The 15,520-nt window shown below is 41.2% G+C and overlaps 1 long non-coding RNA gene across 1 annotated transcript in view; it reads left to right on the top strand.

Moving 5' to 3' along the window:
* LOC137141454 (uncharacterized) overlaps positions 1-13,529 on the top strand; it is a 29,581-nt gene extending 16,052 nt beyond the window's left edge. The window contains exon 3 of the long non-coding RNA XR_010916644.1: positions 13,282-13,529. This is a non-coding gene — a long non-coding RNA (uncharacterized lncRNA). The remainder of the gene's footprint in view (positions 1-13,281) is intronic.
* Positions 13,530-15,520: the final 1,991 nt, after the last annotated feature.

The following is a 15,520-nucleotide window of genomic DNA, read 5'->3' as shown; positions in this document are numbered from 1 at the left end:
GACATCTTGAACAACACATTCCTATTCATTATGTTGTCAAAACTTAGTTTCTTGTACTAAATTGAAATGTATCTGTACTACATGAAATATATTTACCTAAATATCTAGCGCCTAGCACACTAGCAACAACTTTGCAAGTTCATGTACTGAACAGTGAACTTGGATGCATCTGCTTTGATACGTCGCCTAACTTTGGTTCATAGCCTTTGATTCAGGCCTCAAATCTTGCACTAGGTCCAGCGCTCCAGGATCTCCTTATTACAGCTGGTATTACCACAGTATGGTCATGGATGGATTGTCTTTCCTGGCACAGGAGGACCGGCACGGTGTGGTTGGATCATATTGTTTTGGAAACCTGATGTGACCAACAGTGGCTTCAGAACTTCCAAATGAGAAAACATACCTTCATGGAGCTATGTGAGGAGTTTACACCAAACCTCCAGCACCAGAACACTTGATTCAGGGAAGCCATACAGGTGCAGAAGGGGGTGGCTATTGCCATGTGGAAGCTGGCAACATTAGACAGCTATTGGTCTGTTGCAAACCACTGTTGGGGTTGGAACATCCACTGTTGGGGTCATGATTCTGCAGATTTGAGGCAATTAATGCTGTGTTCTATCTATGGGTGGTTGCCACAAGAAAAGTTCCAGAAATCATAACTCGATTTCAGAGGACAGGGTTTCCGAACTGTGCAGTGGCCATCGATGGCACCCACATCCCAATACTTTGCTCACCAAAAGGGGCGAGCGAGTATGTGAACTTCACTTGTTCTGCAAGGCTTAGTGGACCCCAGTGGCAAATTCATTTATATCAGCATGAGAAGTTCTGAAAAAGTTAATCACATCAGTGTGCTGAGGAGATCAGGATTATATTTAAAGGGGGAAGAATGGAGTTTATTCCCCAGAAATTATATGGTTCTCTACAGCGTGTCTGTACAAGTTGTTTTGGGAGACCCCCGCTTACCCATTCCTAAATTGGCTCATGAAACCACACCCTCCATCAGTGACCCTGGAAAAAGGGAATTCAGTTATAAACCCAGTGACTCAATGGTCATGGAGCACACATTTGGTAGGTTGCAATCTCATTGGCAGTACCTGTTCTCCCATCTGGATGCAAATACAGTAGAACCTCAGAGTTATGAACACCTTTGGAATGGGGTTGTTCATAACGCTGAAATGTTCGTAACTCTGATCAAAATGTTATGGTTGTTCTTTCAAAGGTTTACAGTTGAACATTGACTTAATACAACTTTGAAACTTTGCTCTACAGAAGAAAAATTGCTGCTTTTAACCATCGTAATTTAAATGAAACAAGCCCAGAAAGCTTCCTTACCTTGTCAAATCTTTTTTTTAAACTTTCCCTTTATTTTTTTTTAGTAATTTACGTTTAACACAGTACTGTCTGTATTTGCAGCTGCTGCTGCTTCCTTTTTCTTTTGACTCTGCTGCTGCCTGATTGAGTACTTCCGGTTTCAAATGAGGTGTGTGGTTGACTGGTCAGTTCATAACTCTGGTGTCGTAACTCTGAGGTTCTATTGTATGGCAAAAGTTCTTTGTACAATTGTTGTCTGCTTCACACTCCATGATTTTTGTGAGGGTGAAAGGGAGTGCTTTCATCCTGAGTGGTCTTAAGACAAGTCTGACTTACAAACTGTACAGTCAGCCAGATCCCACCCATGCACACACTGGCCCAAGTTCCCAATGGGCAAGGGAAATCAGGGAAGTGTGCACACATCAGGGAAATATGTGCACAGCAGGGAGACTGACGATGACACCTGCTTGTGCCAAGAGACATCTTCACACCCTGTGCAGCTGCTGGAAAAGCACAGGAAGGAGCACTGGCACATACTTGTGCGGCTCCATACCTTTGTGAAGGTTGTGTTCCCCTGTAGCTGAAAGTTCTTAATCCATTGGCTCCTGTGACAATTCATGCATTACAGACAATTATAATAGGGCACCTTCACTGGGTTAAGAACACAGGGTTGGGTTTGTGCTGTGAAGGGTGGCAGCTGAGTTGTAATGCTCATTATGCAATGCTTTTTGTCTTAATTGTTCATACTTTTTTACCACCTTTTATCAGGAGCACCCAGTCTCTTTTGATGGCCTTTCCAATATTTTCTGGGGGTGTACCCATGTTGTTTTTACCATGTATTGTCAGCAGTGCTAACTATACTTAGAGGCTGTTCTGGAGCACTAATTGGTACTGAGGTTGAAACCGGTCAAGGGTTGAGGAGGGCAGAAGGGGCCATTTAATCACTGGGTAGTGATAATGCCTATATTGGTACTAGAATTATGTTTTGTTTTTCTCCATGTGAACCAAACCATAAAGACGTTTATCTCCTCATTGTGAGTTCTGCTGCATTTACAACTAACAGTGCTTTCTGACCTCTAAGTACTTAACACTAGCTGTACTTTCTTCATCCCTCCTGTGTATCCTTGGGACTTTGGCTATTTCTTACACTGGGGGTGGGGGGAATTCTGGGTACAGGACAGACAGAAAAGTGTTTGCAGTATGATGGCTCCAGACAGTTACACCATTCCTATTCATGTTCAGTGAATTGGGGGCCCAATCCCAAATGTGATAATATCGTATGTTCATCAGACTTAGGAAGAAGGGTCCACACACAAGTCAAAGACTCTTTAAGTAAAATATTTTTTAAAAAGATGGAAAGCCAACAAAATATAATGGAACTGAAACCATGAACAACGGCTAAATGTTAGTTTCAGCACCCTTCTCTTGTCTTCCCCTGACAAGGGTGGAACCACAGTGGAACACTGTTCTTGGGGAGAAACAGGGATGGCTCCAGCCTAGCATTTGAGTTGGGGGGTGAGCCCTTGGGAGGGTTCAGGGACTCCTGCAGGCTCATTGTTCCTGTCCTGGACACTCACGGGAAGTCCCGGTGGGTTTCAGGTGCTGATGGAGGGTTTCATCTCAGGAGTCTGCAGGCTCCTACCAGTCACTTGGGGAGATTCGATTCTTTACCTCAGCACCATCCTGGGTGGCAGCTGGAGGAGGAGAAGGTGGCAGTTCATGGACAGGTGAAGTGAGCAAGTGCCCACGGTAACAGGTGGACCCTACACTCATTCAGCCACCAGTTCTATCATCCCCTCCACTAGGGAATGTTCCTATTCCCTGTGGCATCCCTCCTTCTCCGAGAAGTGGTTTATCAGTGTCCCTTCCTGTTGAAGATTCAATCCTCCCATGCCCTGAGGAACTCAAACTGCTCTTGGGACCTCCTGTGTATGCCAATGAGCATCTCCTGCAGGGTCCTTCTCCATCTGACTCCACAATCTCTGGGTGCTGCTCCTTCCCTCTTGGGGGAATGGCATAGGTTCTGCCAATTCAAAGACAAGGGTATCATTTTATATGTTCTCCTTTGGAAGAAGCTGAGACATCCCTCCTCCCCATCTCCATAACAGAGCTTTACTGTAGAATGCAACAATTTTGATACTTTTCAGCATTCCAGGAGTATGACTTTTAGACTATCCTTCGTTCTTAGACAACTTTTGCAGTCCATGAGGAAGGAGCAGAGGCTACTAATCATACTAATGTTTTTAAAAATGTAAAATGTTTATAATGTCTCGGGGTGGGGAGACAATGTGGGGGAGGGATTCCTTCTAGGGGCTATCTTACCAGTTTGCAATTTCTTAGTCCTAGAGTTTAAGGTCAGAGGGGATTGCCAGATCATCTAGTCTGACCTCCTGTATATCATAGGCCAGCAACACCCACCACCCACACACTAAACCCAACAACCAAAACTAGGCCTTCTTTAAAAGCTGGCCAACAGTTGGAGAATATAGGAATTTTCAAGGTACCAGAATAGAAAAAAAGAGGTGGCTTTCCAGTCCTGTGGTTGAGATCCAGCAATTTATGCTAGAGAGATGTTTCTGCTGCTGGTCACCCATCTACATACTACTAAAAGGAGGACTTTGGTCAGCTATGAAGATTTGCTCTGTAATGCTGGCAGACTGGTGCTAGCTTGTGCTAAAGCCCTTAGATCTAAACTGAACACTAAAAAATACATAGCTGGAACCAATCTGTCTCACCTGCATGTTAAAATAGGTATTAGAATTATAATTCTATGTTTAGTGTTTATGAAATGCTTGTAAACTGTATACATTAATCTCACTTATAATATCTGTATCCCATATTATAAGGTAATATTTAAGTTTGTTCTGTAACTGTACATCACCAGACAGCAGAGAAGGATTAACAAGTGTGAAATACTAGTTTCCAACAGGAGGTGTTATCTCCTGCCCAAAAAAGGAAGCCCATCAGCACTAGACGAACTATTGTGGAATATCAGGGGACAAAAGACTTTGATTCCTCTCCTCCATCCCATGAAAAGGAGACCTGCAAGAGAATTCCTCTCAACAGCTGAATTTACAACTCAAAGCAGAAGCAAGGAAGGAATAAAAAGCCCTAACAAGAAGGAACTGTATCTTTTATGCTGCTTGGACTCTGAGGAGCAACAATAAATAAGCATAAGCAAAACATCCCCAGTGCTTGGCCTCGGTTAGCCCAAAAGGACATATAGAGCTTGCTTGTCATAGAAACTTCTACTCATTTTTGAAACTTAAGATTTGAAACTCATTTGTGGGTATATACGTTTATCTGCTTTAACTTTGTAAATAACTCTAATTTCTTTTTCCTAGTTTATAAATCCACATATAGTTCATTAGAGGATTGGCTACAAGCATTGTCTTTGGTGTGAGGTCTCAAGTGCAACTGACTTAGAGTAAGTGACTGGTCCATTGGGCCTGGAAGTAACCTGAATACTGCTGTGCTCTTTGGTGTAAGAGACCATCTATCACAAAGGCAAGTTTACCTGGGTGGTAAGATAAATTGGAATGCCCAAAGGGACTGTCTGTAACTCCATGTTAAGACTGTTATTAATGCTTGAGGAGCATATACTTGATAATTGGTTGGTGAAATCCAAGTATAGAATGTGTATCCAATTTGGAGTTTGTGCACTGGTTCTTAACAGTCTGCCTTGAGGTTGGTACTCATGCTCTTCAATCACTGCAGGACAGCTTGAAACTGCCGTTGAACTTCAGACTTAGCTGGAGTTTCTGCTACATCAGAAATTTGCTGAAATATACTGACAGGACGAGAAGGCGGTTGGGCTGGAAATTGCATTGTCAGCTAGCATATGGAGTTTCTGTGCAAAGAGAGATGTGAACCACAAAAACTGCCCATCCCACTCTCTCACCCTCCTTGGCGTTACCAGAAAATCCTGCTCCTGTGCCTTCGTGAAATGGATAGAAGAAATGAGATCCTGTTCCTCCTTGTTAAGAGTTTTTATTCCTTCCCCCTTTCTGCTTTGAGCTGCAAACTCAGCTGATGGGAGGAATTCACTTGCAAGACTCATCTTCAGGTTAGACAAACCTTTCAGGGATGGTCTAGATAATATTTCTGCCTCAGTGTGACTAGACTAGATGACCTATTGAGGTCCCTTCCAGTCCTACATTTCTATGATTTCATGGGAGGAGGAAAGGGGGAAGAAGGAGAGTAAACCTCAGTCTTTTTTTTCTCTTTAATGTTCCACTCTATTTCATCTTCCTTGTTGGCCAGGATGTAACACCTTCTGTTGGAGACCAGTATTCCATACTAATTAATGTCTCACTCCTGTGTGGTGATTTACAGTTTACAAAGGCTTACAATACAAATGCTCAAATATAACCTTTCAACATAGGATACAGCTGTTATAAGTGAGATTAATGCATGCAGCACCTCACAGGTATTCAATAAAATCTAAACACATTCTTATAACTCTACTGCTTATTTTAACAATACTAACACACAGGTGAGCCAGACTGATTCCAGCTAGGTATTTGTCAGCATTCATCTGAGACATGGGAGCCTTGGCATGAGCTGGCACCTGGTCTGCCAGCCTCACCGGCTGCTTAGGCAAATCACAGTCTAAGGTCCCCATTCATTGTGTAGGGAGCCTAAGCTCCTAACTCAGGCTCTGTGAATTACAATGTGTTCCTGTGATTTTCTAGGTGCATAAAAGTTAGGTGTTGTGATGCTGAGCATCTCAAAGCCCGAGAACCTTTGTGAATCTAACCCTTAGTTGGCCCATAGACAGGAAATGAAAATGATTAGAAATTTGCGGAGTTTTCCATATGAAGATAGACTGAAAAATTGATACTGCTTAGTTTAGAGAGGAGATGAATAAGAGGGGACATGATAGAAGTATACAAAATAATGAAAGGAAAATCAGGCATAAGAAGGAGATATGCAATGTTTTTTAAAATAAACATAATTTCAAATTTGATAAGAAATACTTTGTTATAATTAACCTGTGAACAAATTGCCACTAGATACCAAGGCAGAGAGGTTAGTAGGATTAAAAATGGATTACATCATGTAAGACAGCTGTTTCCTGACTTTTCTTCCTTATATTCCTGTGATGGGGTGCTTATCCCCACACCAGTCCTGAAGGATTAAGGTGGTTCAGAAGGGGCCGATTAACCTTCACTGCTGCACCTGCAGGATTCATAAATAGTAAGGGCCAGTGAATCCCAGGTTGGGGAGAAATTGAGAAAGGATTATAAAGAGAGGGAGTTTGCAGCCGAAAGAGACTGCAGAGGGGACAGTCTTGCTCTCTGGCAGGAGGTGGGGAGGAGGAAAAGGAAAACACGTGAGATGAACAAGTCTTGGGAAAAGGATCAACCTCAGAGATGTTGCAGGGGCAAAAGCCTGAGAAGGCAGAGTATGAAGAAGCCCAGGGAAACCTGCAGCAGGGAAGGTGACTGTGCAGACCGTGGTCTGATGGTTATAGGGTCTTTGGTCTGGAACCCAATGTAAAATGGAGGGCCTGGGTTCCTCTACCAGCCACTGGGAAGTGGTGCAGGGTTGTTGGAGGAGCAATCTGGACAGCTGGTCCAGTGAGATTTTGATACTCTGAAAGGGAGAACCATCTAATGACCTAGACAGAGGGCTGAATCTTGAAGAGGGAGCAATGCAAATGACAGGACGAGAGACCACTTCAGTGACACAGTGACTATCTGCAGGCAGAGTCAGAGGGAAAGAAAGCTGCTATGCCACACCTGATCAAGAGGAGGCGCTCTTGCAGTGATTAGAAACCTTTTTTACTGTCCTATATTAGCCATGTCCCTTGGCTCTGCTAAGTTCATAGGTGGATGGACTGCAGGTGGCTATAGAGTGGATGATGTTACCCCATGGCCTCTTTTTCATTCTACACAGTTCCTGTCTTACATATTTTTTTCTCCACAGTTTTTCTCTCCTTTGTGCCATAGATTGGAGAGAGGTATATAAAACATAAGCATAAGAATGCACTGTGGCCTAAAAGGATAGGGCCTCAGACTGGGAAGCAGGCCTGCCTGGGTTTTATCCCCAGCTCTGCCATTGATTTGTGGTGTAATTCTCGGTAAGACACTCTAATCTAAATTTTCCCTAGTGTTCACTAATTTTGGATGCCCACCGTGAGACACCACGATTCTAACTTTTATGGGTGCTGAGCACCCTCAGTTTCCACTGAAACAAAGTAGGGGCAGAGCAAAGGCAGGTCCAGAAAATCTGCAGGTAAACAGATCCACCAGGTGAACAACTCTGTATAGTAAATGAGTAGTTACGATGGAGCTGTTCTACTTCCACTCTCCAGTCAGGATGCTCAGTACTTCTGAACATCAGGCCCTAGGAATCTCATATTGAGCATGCAAAAAAATGAGGCACCCAAACTTTATTGACACATGAAAATGTAAGCTTCTTCCTCTCTGTACCTCAGTTTCACAATCTGTGAAATGGGGATAATGATGCTTACGCACATTTTATAGGGCAATTTGAGATCTATGGATGAAAGAGACTATGTAAATGCAGAGAAATATTATTTTTCTGTATTATAGAGTACATTTTTCTTCATACTAGCCTCTTTCTCTTAAAAAACATAATTTTGGTCCTCTGAACTGTTACAATTTCTATTGATTAAAGCATCCATTATTAGGAAAGGTAGAGCTTCACCTGCAGAGTCAAAACAAATTCTCGTTTTCCATCAAGGAAGTCTTGGAGGTTTCCTGTGTGTCCTTTATGTCCCATGACTCCAAGAAACACATCAGTGAAATGAGCTACATGATTTCAGGCATGAAATATTGGCTAGGCTTTATATGTAAATGTATGTATATCTAGAAATATATGCTTTTTAAGTTAAATAAGCAGATTTTCATTTGTTTCAGTGAGACAATTCCTCCTATTAGTAAGTTTTAGTTTGATATGATTATACAAGTTCTTTGCTCCAAATCAAATAAGGAGCAGAAGGGGAAAAGAGTAAACAAAAATGAGCTGTAGCTCATTAAAATGTATTTAAAAATCATTTTACTAAAAAAAGCTATTGCGAACAGAAATGTAACCTTGATTAATGATATTCATTCTGATTAAAGGAAGTCACTTTAAAATCATTGTCTGTTCACACTTCCATTAGAAGAGCTGCAGAAGGATGTCTTTTTAAAGGAATTGTTCAGTTACATTGTCTAGATTTCATTAATAAAGACATAATGCATACTGGTTACTGTTGGTAAATTAATGCTTACGTAAACTTGATTTATCTAGAGAAATGACTTGTTTTCAAAAGAGATGCAGAAAATAGGGAAAAATCTTCTGAGACTCAAGGGCTGGGGGACGTTGGGTTAATTTAAAAAAAAAATCACTAGGCAAAGAAGGCTGAGGAAGTTTTATTAAAAGTCATTAAGGGGAAAAAATAGTACTTAGGGGTCAAATCCTTTTCTTCAATACACAGCTTATGTAATCCAGCTGTGCTCCTACAAGGTCTAGGTGAGCGGGGCAGGACTCTTCCACAAGTGGAAGAGTGACAGAGATGCTAACTTGATGGATTTGTTTACTGGCATATCTTCTGGAGCTGACTCTACCCTGTTCCCAACCCCTCTCTCTGAACTGTTGAGCTGTGTTTTGTAGTATGCATAGGTGTGGACTCCTCTGAGGACTGGAAGCGAAGAACAGCACTCTGAGCTTGACTGTACCGCCATTGGAGACAGGCAAGATTCCAAGTGACTTCAATGGGAACAGGATTAGGTTTCAATTATTATGTTGCTTCCAGGGCCCTCAACAATCACAGAGGGAGAGGACAGCTTCTTCAATTAATGATATTTAGGGAGATGAAGAAACACTAATATCTTGAAATATAAATAATTCAGTTCCATGAGTAATTCACATATCTGAAGCTCCCCCCTCTCCCACCCACACTATTAGCTTCGCATTGTGAAGCAAAACCTAGCCCGATTCTGCTCTTTTACACCAGTGTAACTCTCTGACTGCAATGGGATTACTCCTGATTTATACCAGTGAGAAGAAAAGCCAAGCTCCTGCGTGCAATCTGAAATGGTGTGCGATGCGTCCTTCTCTTGCTTTCCCTCTAACACTTTGTGGGTGAAGAAAGAACTTCAAAAAATGCTGTTTTCAATCCTTTTGTGCTCAGTGCACCTTCGCCCATCTACTCTCCCTCTCTGACATGCAACTTGCAACTCTCGTCTCCAACAAATACTGCAAATGAACGTGTTTCAGGTTATTTATCAATCGTTCCACATCTAAAAGAGAAGAAAAGAAGTGGGATCTTAAAACTTTATTAAGAAGAAAAAACTAACCAAATGGAATTTTACAATCCACAAGTGCTAGCTAATTCTGCCTTTCAAGTTAGCATACTGGTCACAATGGGTACATCTACACAGCAAAGACAAACCCACAGATGGCCCGTGCCTGCCAACTCTGGCTCAGGCTGCAGGGCTGTTTCGTTGCTGTGTGGATTTCTGGGCTTGGGCTGGAGCCCAAACTCTGAGACCCTCCTAGCCCGCAGGTCCTAGAGCCCTTTCTCCTTCAACCAGTATAAGGACCTGGACAGCTAACTTACACCTTCTTTCTGTTCAGAGCTGGCCTGGGGCCTATGCAGCATACACCACACAATTTCACGTACCTGCCACATTAGACACTTGGCAGCTAGAGCTGGTTGGAAATTTTTTGTCAAAACCATTTTCATCAGAAAAAGCTGCTTTGACAAAAATAAAAATTGTAATGAAATTGGATTGATTTCAAAACTCAAAATAGTTTTTGAAAACTTTTTGTTTGGAAAAATGTTTAATTAAATTTTGAATTGTATGGGCTTTTTATTTTTTTATATTACATTATTTCATGGCATAACATGATAGTTGAAATAATTATTTTTATTTAATGTTATTTTGAAAATCATTAAGGGCAGCTGCTATCGATTGAAACACCTTATCTTTGTTCCTAGTTCAGTATCTCCTGTTTGTCATCATTAAACCATCTGACACTCTGTGTCTTAGGCTACTCTAAGGTATTACAGAGGCCACTTTGGCCCACAACCAGCCCTAGAATGGGGGAGCAGAAGAATGGCATAAAATAATATTTGGCTGAGCTCATTTCTCTTGCTATCCCTCCTCAGGTAGTGGCTCAAGTAACCCATTAGACCCTGTTAACAGATATTGGTTTTGACGGATTCCAATCAACTTATTTATTCTAAACCCAATATAATTCCTCAATTGAGGAATAAATGTCTTTTTGACTCAGGCCTTGTCTTTGTTTTATGTTTTGTGTCTGGATCATCTGCCATATAAGATCTCTCTCTGACACAAGATTAATTAACAAATTCCAGCTTGCTTATGGCTGCTTACAACATGGTTTCTTCAGCCTCATGTCTTCTCAGACAATTTCCCAAGTGGTGTCCCTTCCAAAAAGTTCCCTCCCTGCAAACAGTATGCTGCCTTAAAGCATTTGCTAACACTTTCATATTGTTAGTCTTCACTGCTTTTACTGTGAATCCTTGGAAGGGGTTTAGGGCTGTTCACCTCTGCAGTAAAATCTAAAGTGTTTGTGTTTTTATCTTGGGGTATTTCATATGTACTAGTTACTCTGAGGTAAAATATGCACCTTTTTTTAGCAGTGAAGACAAGTTAGTGAGGCCTTTTCTACACTAGCACTTACTTATGCCAGCAAAACTTTTGTCACTCAGGGGTGTGAAAAGAACATCTCCCTGAGCGACATAAATTTTGCTGACATAAGTGCTTGTGCAGCCGCATTAATTTCAATGGGAGAGAGCTCTCCCGTCGGCATAGTAAAATCACCTAAACGAGCGGCAGTAGTTATGTCAGTGGGAGAGTCTCTCTCGCTGACATAGCGCTGTCCACACAAGCGCTTATGTTGGCAAAAGTTTTGCCGGCATAAGGGCTAATGTAGACAAGGCTGGAGTGAGCTGGAATGGCCTGTCCACACAAGCCACATACCTTTTTCCAGGGGATGATCCAGCATGCCAGTGTAACTGCTTGCTGTGCTATTCCTGTAGAGTGCTGCCGGTAGTTAAACGAGTATGTGCTGGTGCTAGATATTAGTGTGAATTTGTCCCAAAGGTATGTGCCACTCTGGTTCTTTAATGTTTTTGCATGCCACTATCAGTGTGTGGAGAGCTGGTATAGGAGATGCATTTCACTTCACTGAAAAGTATGCCACAGAATGCTGTAAAATCCTCTGAGCTTTGTTTAACCTTTCTCTAGTACTCTCCAACACTTAGATTAATAGAATCCAAGGCCAGACGGGACCACTGTGACTATCTAGTCTGACCTGCTTAACACAGGCCATAGAACTTCCCCCAAAAGAGTGCTCTGAAACAATTAAGTAACCCAAAGAATCGAATACTCTTCATATATCTGTCACAGAGAGGGGGAACTATTCTTATGGTTCAAAGCAATTAATTAAGAGCCCAATTCTGCCACCCTTACTCATGATGATGGTACTTTGCTCCTCAGCTAGACTCTTGCATTAGATTGTGCCTTTGTTTTAGTAAGCCAAGCAAGGGAATAAGGGAGTTACCTCCCCATACTAGCTAAACTGAGTGAAACCTACCTGGATCTTGACTGCAGAGAAAACTACTCTCCATTTACTCACCCTGCATGCAAATAGATGGGGAGGGGATGGAGAGGGTTTGGAAGTGAGCAGAATCTTACTCCACTCTTCCCCATCTGCACACTCACTGGCCAGAGTACCTGTTCAGGCATGAAGGAAGAAATAAGTTGCACCCCTTCAAAGACTGCAGTAAGTTGTTTCTATTCCCTCTAATCACTCATCCCCTTCACCCACGATCAAAGAAAAGGGAGGGGAGAAATTGAGACTCAGATGCCCTATCTGAGGCACAGGGCCTCCCAGTGTTTCTCCTGGGTAAAGATGGGAGAAATTTTTGCACAAAATTTTCATCAGTGAAAAATACAGATATGGTGACACTGAAATGTTCTGCAAATTTGTGTAATATTAGCCAAATTGTTTCAATCAGAAATACAAAAAATCCCCCTTACTGCCCCACAAATCTGAAAAAGTCAAAATGTTTCATTTGACATTTTCTAAACAAAATGTTTTGATATTTCAGTTTGAAATGACTTTTCAGTCACATTTTCTTTTAATTTTCTTCTTCTCCTCCTTTATGCCACTTTTCCTAGTGAGAGTCGTGACGGCAGCATCCAAATGGTGTGTCACGTTTGGATTGATGAATTGCGTGAAATATATATGGGAGAACAGATATAGCAAAGCAGCTTGTCTGAGCCCACTGAGCACCCTCAGTTCCCTTGGGCTTCACTGGGAGTTGAAGTTGGCTACTGATTAACAAGGTGCTTTGTGCCTTGCAGGATTGTGCTTTATATTGACTCCACATGTCTTTTTTTTTCCTCCAAAAACTAGAATAATAAGAATACAAGTTAAAATCTTCTTTCGGAGCCATACGATAGATTTCATGCCTGATATTCTGCACTATCAAAATGCAAAGAATTATCATTGATGTCAAATGACAATCTGTATACGCTGGGAGTGTTGAATATCAGTGCTGAGCTCTGCCAAAACCGATCTCAACAAAGAATTTGGCTGATATTTCTTTTTGCAAAACACACTCATCATTAGCCAAGCCACGCCTCCTTTTGCAGCTCTGTTACATGCTTTGAGGAATATGGCAGAATAGCAGTGGATCAGCATTAATTTCAGATGAGGCCAACAGCTCCTCAGGTACTTAATTTATTACACACTGCACACTAGGGTCCGAATTTACGCACTTAAAGATGAAGATATTGGCCTAGTGGGATTATAAAAGCAAGTAAGAAGGTTAGGTGCCCCAACTTCCATTTACTCACTTAAGCACTTTTGAAAATCGCATGAGGTGTCCTGCATCTTTAAGTGCCTCTTTTTAAAGACCTTTGTAAATCTGTGTCCAGATCCACAACAAGTGCAAATTGGTGTTGTTCCTTTTTTTTTCAGGAGTTACGCTCATTGACACCAGCTGTGGATCCAGCCTGACATCAAAGAAAACAATTTGTCGTTAGAGAAGTCTTTATCCCCTTTTTCTGGATAAACTGTGGCTCATTATGTAGGTATTTCTTTCTCTCTAATAATAAAAGACACTGAAAAACAAATAAGTATTTTCCATTAGCTGTTCTATATATTTAATTATCATTAAGTATTTCTTATTTTTGTATGATCAAAACTACATTATTAAAATATAAATTTTAAACAAAATGAGATTCTGGCCCTGGGATTTCTAGTCCAAAAATTTCCTTTCATTTTAGTAGTTTCAATGGCTTCCGTAGTTGGAATTGAAACAGGTTACGGTTCCTGGTGAGGTGAGAGATTTACTTTTTCACACTAAATTTATTGTATTGCTCATACTCATGATTACCCGGACCTTTTGGTTATTACTTAATAATAATGATACCCCTTGACACTTAATAATAATAATTAATTGACCAAAAACGTGAATGTGGAATATGCTGACAATGACAAAGAATGTGGCGTAAGACTGGAGAATGCATATCTCTCTAGATAACGTATATCCCTCTATCCTGTCCATAACTTACACTGCAGGCAAGGTCTTTCTTTTGTACTTGCATCCTATACACTTAATGAAGTATGTGGTGTTATCAAGGCTTGATACTGAATTGTCAGAGAAAATTGAATTTCTGAACTGTAATATGCTGTAATGGGAAATAATTCACTAGTGAAAATAGATGATGAAGTAGGAGAAGTTGGCTTCTTTTTGTTGTATGCTAGCTCCAACTTGTCTCAAGACATACATTTTGCATTTTTTGGGGGGAGGGGAGGAGTTGTATAAGGGAGAGAGAGAATTTGATGTCTGTTATTGTTATCTAGAGGCATTTTTTGAATTACCCATATTTAGAGGGTTCCACAGAAATGAACATGAAGTGAGGGTATGGTACGTCACTTTTATTTACTGCCAGTAATTAGCCATGTGACCTATATGCACATATCATTGTGTACAGTAATGCAGTCCAATACAAAACCCTAAGATAAACGGTTGCAGCTGCATTCACTGAATACACTAATGCACTGCTTAGAAATTATTATTATTGTTGTTGTTGAGCCTAGGAAACTTAGTCATTGATCAGGACCCCATTGTGTTAGTTACTGAACAAATAGAACAAAATGATAGTCCCTGACCCAAAGAGTTTACAATCTAAATGGATGCTTTCTACCTTCATGGTGAAAAGTTCCAGAGGGGTAGCTGTGTTAGTCTGTATACAGCAAAAACAACGAGAATCCTGTAGCACTTTAAAGACTAATACATTTAAATTCTGCAGGCATAAGCTTTTGTGGTTTGTAACCCACTTTGTCAGATGTAAGGAATAGAAATCAGATAGGGGGTATATATATACATCCAAGGGTAAGGAACAACAATGGGGAAGGTAGGTATAAGGAAAGTCCATTCAATTAGAGTAGTTGAGGCCTATTCACAACCATTGATTAGGAGGTGAGAATGTGTGTACAGTGACAATTACTTCTTGTAATGAGATAACCATTCCAAGTCCCTATTCAAACCCGGTTTGATTGTGTCAAGTTTGTTAGTCTTTAACGTGCTACAGGACTCTCATTGTTTTTTCTACCTTCAGAGTTCCTCTCCCCTCAACTTCTTTTCATCTCAGTCCCACTCATACTGGAGTGTGACACTCTATTCTAATTTCAATTGCAACGTATTTCGTAGGCTTCTCTTTCTCTCATTCTCTTTTAATTTTTGAGGTAAGAAGAAAAACTTTCTGCAGTGAAACTGAAATCTATTAGATTGTGGAATAGTGTCCCATGGGAAATGGCAGAAGCAGGTTCCCTAAAGATAAAGTACTATGAAATATGCACAAAAGGAGTTAGGTGTTGTGATGCTCAGTGTCACAGTGCTTAACTTTGAGGAGCCTAGAAAATTGATGAGATTCACAAAGGCTGAATTAGGCATCTAAGCGCCTATACAATGAATAGGAAGAGACAGGTGCCTTAGACTGTGGGTATGTCTATACTGACGGAGGCAAAGTTGCCGCCATCAGATCGATCTTTCCGGATCGATTGAGCAGTCAGTGAAAACCCGCTCAATCAATCCAGAAGTCGATGCAGTGAAACTACCCCCTCAGGTGGTGTAGCACTGCGTTGATGGGAACATGGTTCCCATCAACACAGTTCAGTAAAGACGCCACGCAGAAGGGAAGCACAGCAGTCG

The sequence above is a fragment of the Emydura macquarii genome, unplaced genomic scaffold (genome assembly GCF_026122565.2).
Source record: "Emydura macquarii macquarii isolate MOO-44397 ecotype Brisbane River unplaced genomic scaffold, CSIRO-AGI_Emac_v2 contig_3062, whole genome shotgun sequence".
Lineage (NCBI taxonomy): Eukaryota > Metazoa > Chordata > Testudines > Chelidae > Emydura > Emydura macquarii.
The sequence above is the reverse complement of the archived record's forward strand: the minus strand, read 5'-3'. Positions and strand labels throughout refer to the sequence as shown.